Source organism: Artemia sp. Qi Xiang Cuo, chromosome 5, assembly GCF_049724085.1.
Source record: "Artemia sp. Qi Xiang Cuo chromosome 5, ASM4972408v1, whole genome shotgun sequence".
NCBI classification, from domain to species: domain Eukaryota; kingdom Metazoa; phylum Arthropoda; class Branchiopoda; order Anostraca; family Artemiidae; genus Artemia; species Artemia sp. Qi Xiang Cuo.
In genome coordinates, this window is record NC_142798.1 from 32,817,956 (window position 1) to 32,827,718 (window position 9,763).

A 9,763-nucleotide genomic window follows, 5' to 3' on the forward strand; every position below is an offset into this window, starting at 1 on the left:
CATTTCTATAGACTGTACACAATCAGAATAGGATGATTGTACTTTTGGTAAAGCAGAAAAAACGATCAATATTTCAATGATCTCTGTTTGGATTTTGATGGGTAATCAAACAGTTCGTGGTAATAAACTGTAAGTAAGGAGCGACCCGGCTCAATAGTAACCGAAACTCTACAAAACTGAATTTTGATACCAATTGATATATCAAAAGAATTATACTGATTCCAAATATATAAGTTTCATTAAGTTTAGTTTGGCCCATCAAAAGCTACGAGCCTGGGAGAATTTGTCTGATTTTCTAAAAAAGGGGGAAAGACCCCCTCGAAGTCATAGAATTTTAATGAAAATCACACCATCAGATTCACCGTATCAAAGAACCCTACTGTAGAGGTTTCAAGCTCATATCTGCAAAAATATAGAATTTTGTAATTTTTGCCAGAAGAAAGAATTTTGTCCTTTTTTCCCAGCGTATTGACCCAGTGGGCCTAAACCGTCGAGAGAGGGCTCATTCTAATAGAAATAAAAGATTCTAGTGCCCTTTGTGAGTGACCAAAATAATCGTAGGGTAACTAGACCCCCTCCCACGCCACCGTTTTACAAAATCGTATGATCAAAATTTTGAGATAGCTTTTTTCTTCAGCATAGTTGAAAGACCCGATAACTATGTCTTTAGAGATAAAATGACCCCCTTCAGCCCCTGGGGAAAGGTTTTTGAGTTGTAAAATTTACTCATTGTTTTATTTGTTATTGGGAATATGCATACATCTTTCGGTACGGAGGGGAGGAATTTTCTGTTAGGAGGATTTTACACGGGGAGAATTTTCCATGGAGAGGGAAGTTTAAAGGGGTGAAATTTTCAGGGGAAATTTTACACTTGCTGAATTTGCCAGAATTTCTATACAAAATTTCTTTATATGTCTTGCTTTTTCTTTACCGATTCAATTTTAGGCGTGGAGATGCAAAGGGTAATTGTTCGGGGTAAATTTACGCCGAGTTTGAATTGCCCAGAGGATATTTCTGTGGGCAGGGGGATTTTTCCGTGGACGGGGAGCCAGGTATCCTAACGTTATTAAAAAAACGATTAGAAATTCAATTAAAAAAAACAAGTTTTTCAACAAGTTTTTTAAACAGCAAGTTTCTTAAAAAAAACAACTTTTTTAAGGAGTAACATTAAAGCTTAAAAAGAACAGAAATTATTACGTATATAAGGGGGGTCGCCTCCTCCTCAGCACCTCGCATTTACGCTAAAGTTTAAATTTTGTCCCAATTCTTTAAAAACAACTCCTGAAACACAAGGGGCTTTTAATTAGAACAATAAGTAACTCTTTTTAAAGTGCCAAAAACCTGTAGCGTGAAGAGCGAGGTATTGAGGACGGGGAAACCCCCCTCATATACGTAATAGTGTCTGTTCGTTTTAAGTTTTAATGTTGCTCCTTACTTGCAGTCGAAAACACTTTTTTTTTATTTAATGAAGCTTAGAGACAAACATTTTTCTAAAGGCAATCAAAAAAGTATGTCAATTAAAGTAAAATTATATAAAAAAAAGTAATTAATTAAATACTTACACAAAACAATAGCCTACTAACAAAAACTAAGATATAAACTCCCAGCATTCAGTTCTATTGAGCAATGCCGAAGCGTTGGATGGATATTTTTTAACAGTATCGACAGTTTTAAACTTGGTTATGAAACACCAAAATATTTAATGCCTTTAGACTCAATTGTTTATAAAAAGTAATGCATTATCAAAGTAGTTTGTTCAAAGTAAAACATTAAAACTAAGATTAAGAAAATCAAATAAAAATTTTTAAATCAATATTTTTAATTTAATTTTCAGTACCAAAAACCAATATATTTGACACCTTTATACTTCATAACTATATAGAATTAAATCTTTTTCAAAGCGACAACTAGATAAATACAATCATTCCTGGAAAAGTAAATAATTGATAATAAAACACAAAAAACGTATCCATTCAGGGGGGAAAATACAAAAATTCCTAGCATTCCCTTCAGGGGAAACATTTCTGATTATAATGGCTTTATATATCAGCTCATAGGTACTCTGGTAATACTAGCAATATTAGACGACATATTTTTACTCAAATTGGCCATTGTGAACTCATTTCATTTATGTTTCTTATAATTATACCAAAAATCCTGCTCTCTAAAAATTGCCCTGATTACCAACTACAAGTTATATATTTAGCGTCATCATAAAAAGATGATTCTTTGGTTAAGTTTTGTCAATAGTTAGGCTCTTACACTTTAGTTATAGGGTCAAAATCTATTGGCAGGCAGTTAACAGTGGGGATAACACACATTTTTTCCATGGTTTTTCTATTATCTGTTTTTTTTTCTTTTGGTTTCCTAATAATTACTTTATAGTCCCAAATTTCCAGGGGGCCAAGGCCCCCCTGCCCCCCTGCCAGCGCCCATGTCGTCACTTATCCCTTTATTGTTCACTTTGTTTCTGTCAGATTTAAGGTTCAGCTCTGATAATGCCTGCAAAGCGGAGTTTGCTGACGATCTTTTGATTTGGAGCTCTAGTCCAATACAAATAACTATTTTAAAAATAATTTTATTTCTAATTACAAAAGGCACTAAATGTAGCAATTTCCTTTAAAATGAGCCATTGAGCAGCTCTCTAGGATTTTCCAGTGCCTATCTAGCTGAGGAGGAAAAAACCGGGAACCAAAAAAGATGCCATTTATGCAGAATAACGTAGTAGCTGCCACTTTTCTTGATTTTCAGCCAATATATTTCCTTGTTGTTCAAGTCAGGGGACGGTAAGTCTCCCATATAGGGGTTTTGGACAAGGCGGTTCTACTAGTGTACTTCGTTTTTTTTTTATCTGATTGTAGTTTTAGAAGTTATGGACTATTTCGTTTTTTACTATGGGGCGTGATCGTCTCCTACTAGGTTGCTAGCTACCGCTGCAACCTGGATTTTCAAAGATACTTGCTATTTCATTCACTATGGGCAAGAGGTCTTTCTTGATCATAATGACACCATACCCCCGATAAACAACTTTTCAAAAGATGCTTGTATTTGCTTAACTTTCAATTGCTATGTGCCGTGGTTTGTTCTTTACTACGTTCTCAGCTATATGCTATGAGACTAGCATAGACCTCATTTATAATGAACTGTATCGGTCCTTTATGTAACATTCATAAGCAAAAACTATATAATTAGCTCAATGGAATAAGACGACGTGGCCGAGTGGCTAAAGCGTTTGACTTTAAATCTAATGTGGTCCGCACGCGTCGGTTCGAATCTCATCCTCGTCGATTCACTTTATATTTAGACTTATTTTTATAATTTAATTATTATTATTATTATTACATTTTAATATTTTTAATTATTATTTTCATCATAATTTTTATAATTAGCTCCAAGAACTAAGACGAGGTGGCCGAGTGGTTAAGGCGTTGTACTGCTAATGCAATGTTCTCTGAACGCGTGGGTTCGAATCCCATTCTCGTCGGTTTTTTATATAGTCAGATAGCTTTACGAAAAGCTGCTATTTGTTCAATGTTCTCTGAACGCGTGGGTTCGAATCCCATTCTTGTCGGTTTTTTCTATAGTCAGATATCTTTACGAAAAGCTGCAATTTGTTAAAAAAAAAACTGCGTGCACACGCGTGCATGAAATAAAATTACAATGGGCTAAACAGGACCTGAAACGTAGCATTCTTAAAACAGACTAGGCCTACATGACACCCACCGTCATGACTAATAATACCTATGCAATCCTGATTAATATAGAAACCACAAACAAGAAAAAGCCTGTGGCTTTTTCTTATTAAGAATAGTAAGAGACGAATTTCCGAGAATCACTAACTAAGTCCAATATGTGCCACAGTTTGTTCTTTACTAGGTTTCAGCCATGTCTAAAGCCATGATACAAATTTTACTTAAATAATCCCAATTTATGATTAACTAGACTGATCCTGTATATAACATATATCAATCCTTTATGTAACAATTAAGTAGTTAACTAAGTCCAATATTTGCAATGGTTTGTTATTCCAATGATCGTCTTCTAGTGTAACTATTTTATTTAAAATTTTCAGGAATTATTCTAGTTTCAGTTTAACAAATTAATTTTTTGTTAAAACCCCCAAAAATTACTGCATTTTACATAATAATGGACAATTATATGAAAAAAAACCGTATTGACAAACAATATTTATGATGAACTATGTCAGTAATTTATTTAATTTAAAATGAGCCATTATACAGGTCTCTATGTATTTCCATTGCCCAGCTAGCAGAGGAGGAAAAAAAGCGGAAAAAACAAAAAAAGATGCCGTTTATCGGCATCTTCGGAGTTTCGGTTACCATTGAGACGAGTCGCTCTTACTATACAGGTCGTTACCACGAACTTTTTGATAGTCGAAAAATAAGCGCGTATAAATGTTGCATTCGCTTATTTCTTCATAAATGGTTACCTACGATTATGACATCATTGATCCAGATTGGCCATAAAAATGCAGTTTTTAGTGAAAAAATTGATTCTGTTTAAAATTAAAAAAAAATAATACAAATGGTACTAGATATAGTAATTTCCTTAAAAATTAGCCATTCAACAACTCTCTAAGATGTCCAGTGCCAAGCTATCTGTCGAAAAGAAAAGAAAGAGAAAAAAATTATGTCGTTTAGGCAGAATGCTTTAGTAGCTGCCACTTTTCTTGATTTTCAAGCCAATATAAATCCCTTGCTGTTTAAGCCAAGGGACAGAAATTTTCTTATATAGGTGTTTCGGACAAGGCGGTTCTAATGTTTCATGGACTAAGACGAGATGGCCGAGTGGTTAAGGCGTTGTACTGCTAATGTAATGTTCTCTGAACGCGTGTTCTCTCATTTTAAAATAAAAACCACAAACAAGAAAAAGCCACAGACAAATACTGTTATGATGAACTATATCGGTAATTTATTTAATTTAAAATGAGCCATTATATACTGAAATTTTATTTTCCTGCTTTGTCTGAATTTTTTCTTCATCTGTATCAATTTTTCCAGTTCTTTTTTTAAAATATTTTCTATCTCTAAAGTTTCATCAGCTTTGTTTTCCTGAATTTATTTTGGACCAAAATTATATTGTCCTCTTTCATATGTATTTTTTCTTATCTGTGCCAATTTTTTCCACTTCATTTTTTAATATCTTCCGCCTTTTTCCTTTAATACGCTGAATCTGGAGGTGTAATTTTTAGGGGGTGTTTTCCCCTTTTTTCGAAAATAGAGCAAATTTTCTCAGGCTCGTAATTTTTGATGGGTAAAACTAAAAGTGATGAAACTTATATATTTAAAATCGGCATAAAAATCCAGTTATTTTGATGTATCTATGGGTATTAATAAAACAATTTATTGATACCAATTAAAAAAAAAACAATTCCGTCTTTCAGAGTTTCGGTCACTATTGAGACGAGTCGCTTTTTCTATGCAGTTCATTCCTACGAAAAATTTGATAAAGAAAATATTTTTTAAAGAAAATAAAACACAACGTTATAGAGATAATCACTTTAGGAGTTGAACAAAAAAACATTTGACTCCAGAAGGCAAGCATAATATTATCTTATTTTCAGTCACTATGCACTGTAGTTTTTTATTTACTAGGTTTCAGCTATATCGGTTGAAAGTTACATAGTCCCCATTTATAATGAACTATATCGATCAATTATATATGTCTTATGTTATCTTGTCGAAAGATAAGCGCGTATAAATATTGTATTCACTTATTACTTCATATATGGTTACTACCTACGATTATAATGCCATTCATCAAAATTGGTCATAAAAATGCAGTTTCTAGAGGAAAAATTAATTCTATTTAAAATAAAATAAAAATTATCTACAAATGGCACTAGATCTAGTAATTTCCTTTAAAATGAGCCATTGAACAACTCTCTGCGTTGTTCCAGTGCCAAGCTATCTGTGGAAAAGACAAAAAACAAAAAAGAAAAAAAAGATGCCGTTTAGGTAGAATGCTTTAGTAACTGCCACTTTTCTTGGTTTTCAAGCCAATATATTTCCCTTGTTGTTCAAGCCAAGGGACAGACAGTTTTCTATATAGGGTTTTCGGACAAGGCGGTTCTAATGGTATACTTTCTGTTTTGATCTGAATCTATTTTTAGGAGTTATGGGTTATTATATATCTTAACATTGGACGTGATCGCTTCTTACTAGGTTTTTAGCTATCGCTGCAACTCGGATATATCTTAAAAATTATTTTTTTCAATTACAAAAGGTTTTTAGCCACATCAATTTCCTTTAAAATGGGCCATTCAAAAGCTCTCTACGATGTTCCAGTCAAGTTAATAATAGGCGATGCGCCTATTATTAACTTGACTGATCCTTTATACAATTGTTCTTTTACTAGGTTTCAGCCATGTCTACAGCCAAGATACCAATGAAACTTACGTAATCCCAATTTATGATGAACTAGACTGATCCTTTATATAATATTAAAAAAGAAAACAAAAAGTGTGAAGCTTGGTAGACAATCGGTGTTAGAAATAGGACCTGCTTCAATAATCCAATATCTTTGAAAAAAAAAACTTCAGGATGAAAAGACATCAAAAATACAGTTTTCTTGCGACAATCTAGGATCACTTGGTCGATACAATCACCCCTTGGGGAGAATAAAGCAAACTAACAAATAAGCACGCATCCGTGATCTTTCTTCTGGCAAAAAATACAAAATTCCACATTTTCGCAGATAAGAGCTTGAACCATCTACAGTGTGGTTCTATGATAGGCTGAATCTGATGGTGTGATTTTCATTAAGATTCTATGACTTTTAGGAGGTATTTGTCTCTTTTTTCGAAAATGAGGCAATTTTTTCAGGCTCGTAACTTTTGAAGGGTAAGACTAAACTTGCAGAAACTTATATGTTTAAAATCAGCAAAACAATCCTAATCTTTTGATGTATGTATTGGTATCAAAATTCCGTTTTTTAGAGTTTCGGTTACTATTGAGCCGGGTCACTCTTACTATACACTTCGTTACCACGAACTGTTTGATATGGCAACCGAATTAAAGCAAATGATGAAAGAACTATGGAACTTTTCTATGACTTATTCACTTCCACTATCAGCCTCAAAGACTAAGATAACTATATTTTACAAAAGAAAAGGATTTGTCCTCCCAAAATCTGGCTTAATGGCAATACTACTACTACTACTACTACCAACACCTCACTGCAGCACCAAGCCGCCTGAGGCCAACACAGCTCCTCACGCTCCTCCTCCACCCCAATCTATTCAAAGCCTCCCTTTTTACACCCGCCCACGAAGTTCCCATTTCCTTTAAATCTTTCTTTGTGACGTCCTCCCAACCCAGACGGGGACGACCTGCTTTCCGTTTAGCCCTAGACGGTTGGCCGAAAAGAACAATATTCGGCAATCTGTCATCCTTCATCCGCACAACGTGCCCTAGCCACCTCAACCTTTCTTTCATTATAGGCCTAGAGAGCGGTATTGAACCACATTTTTCGTATAGCCTATTGTTTGAAATACGGTCAGTCAGCCGGGTACCCAGAACAATCCTTAAGCAATTTCTCTGGAAAACATCTAGCAAATCTTCATCCGCTTTTCGGAGATATTCTAATCTTGGATTGCAGACTTATCTTCCTATTCTTCCAGACTTTTTTTTAACTGTGAAAAAACACCCTGAGCCTTGGCTATTCTATATTTAACATCTTCACTGCTCCCACCATCTTTACTAATAATACTACCAAGGTAAGTGAAGCTGCCCACCTGATCAATCTTTTCATTACCCAACGTCACCTTTTCATCTTCACTTATTCCTAGCCTTAGTGACTTAGTCTTCCTAACATTAATTTTCAAACCAATTCTAGCACCCTGAACTCGCAAAACCTCTAAAACTTCATTCGTTTTGCTAACCCTTTCATCTACGATGCTTAAATCATCAGCATAATTCAGGTCCAGGAAACTTTTTCCTCCCCATTTGATTCCGTGGTCTCCCATTGCCTTTCCTGTGCTCCTTAAAACAAAGTCCATCAAAATAATCCATACAAAGGGGGATAGAACATAACCCTGCTTAACTCCGGATTTAATACAAAACCAGCTGCTAAGCTCATTTTCTACCTTAACCGCAGCAGTGTTATTCTCGTACATAACACTAATCACTTTAATGTATTTGTCTGGTATACCATACAAGGATAAAACCTTTACTAAAGCTCTTCTATCAATAGAATCGCACGCTTGCTCCATAATCTATAAAAATGAGGACCAAATGTGTTTGAAAACTCAGGCACTTCTCAATTAATAGCCCAAGAGTGAAAATTAGATCGACACATCCTCTACCTTTTCTAAACCCGCACTGTTCTTCTCTTAAAGCATTGTCAAAGGCATCTCTTAGTCTAATAAGTATCCTATTACTAAGTAATTTGATACCTACAGACACCAGACTAATGCCTTAATAGTTACCACACTCACTTTTATCACCTTTCTTATAAAGTGGTTTAATTAAGGTTTTCCTAAAATCGTTAGGTACTTCCCCTTTTTCAAAAATCACATTCATAATCTTCAGTAAGTTATTTCTAACCTCAGAGCCACCATATATAAGAAACTGATTTACCACCCTATCAGCACCTGGAGCCTTATTATTCTTTAATCCTGTTTAGTACTGTTGCTAATTCCTCCTCACAAAACAAATTTTCCTTCACATCCAAAGTATCACAAACTTTTTCATTTTCCTCTATATTTTTTCCTGCAACTCAATCTCGGTTAAGAAAATTCTCAAAATGTTCGGCCCATCTCTCTTTAGTTTTTTCCTTATCGCTTATTGCGACCCCACTCCCATCTTTAACTAGGCCAAGTCCGGAATAACTACTCCCTCTCAATTTGTTAACGTGCCAGTACAATATTTTACTGTTATTACTATATATTTTACAATATTTTACTATAATGGCAATGTAATTGATTATGAGCCTTGTCCCAAACTTCTTGGTATTCATTTGGACTATGGTTTGACTTGGAAAAACCAGATTGATTTTGTTAAAAAAAATCCCACATGAATAGGCTAATTCTTTTAAGGCGTTTAGCTACCACTAAGTGGGCAAGCTCACCAGCAGTCCTGCTTGAGTTTTACAGCTGGTTTATCTGGTCAAAGATTGTGTATGGTATTGAAGCATACGGAGGTTGTTGCAAAACAAGTTTAGCAAAGCTGGAGACTCTTCAAAATATGGCAATAAAATTAGCCTTTGGTTTTCACAACCATACCCCAAGTTCTAAAGTCCGGGCACTAACTGGTATACCCTTAGTGCAAGAAAGGAGGAACATGCTGGTAATCAAATACTGCACAGAAATCCAAGCAATTGGCCAAGTGGACAGGTTTTTTATTTTTTTGCCAAGTGGACAATTTTTTTGGCCAACACCTTTGGTAATAATTGTTCAATGTATAACAGCTGGCATATCCGCTCTTGGATTCTTTTCACTGAGCTAGTTTCCAATTGGAATAATGATGCAGTGAGCTGCATTTTATATCTTCAGCCTCCAATACGGAAGTTTAATCCTACTCAAGTATGCACTGAGCTTATTTCGGATAAAAAGCCAAGTTTCCTCCCCAAGAAGATTAAGGTAATTTTCAGACAGAAAGTCTTAACTGATTACCCTGGTTTCCTAAAAATCTATACGTATGGCTAGGTAAAAGCGTCCAAAGCTGCTTCAGCCACGACTATCCCAATTCATTCTTTGAATATTTGTACAAGGCTGCCAAATGGATCTTCCATCCTGACTGCT

General features: G+C 34.9%; 1 non-coding gene across 1 annotated transcript; it reads left to right on the top strand.

Moving 5' to 3' along the window:
• The first annotated feature begins 3,402 nt into the window (after window positions 1–3,402).
• TRNAS-GCU (transfer RNA serine (anticodon GCU)) lies at window positions 3,403–3,484 on the top strand. Its single transcript has one exon. It is a non-coding gene; the product is annotated as a tRNA-Ser (tRNA).
• The last annotated feature ends 6,279 nt before the right edge of the window (window positions 3,485–9,763 follow it).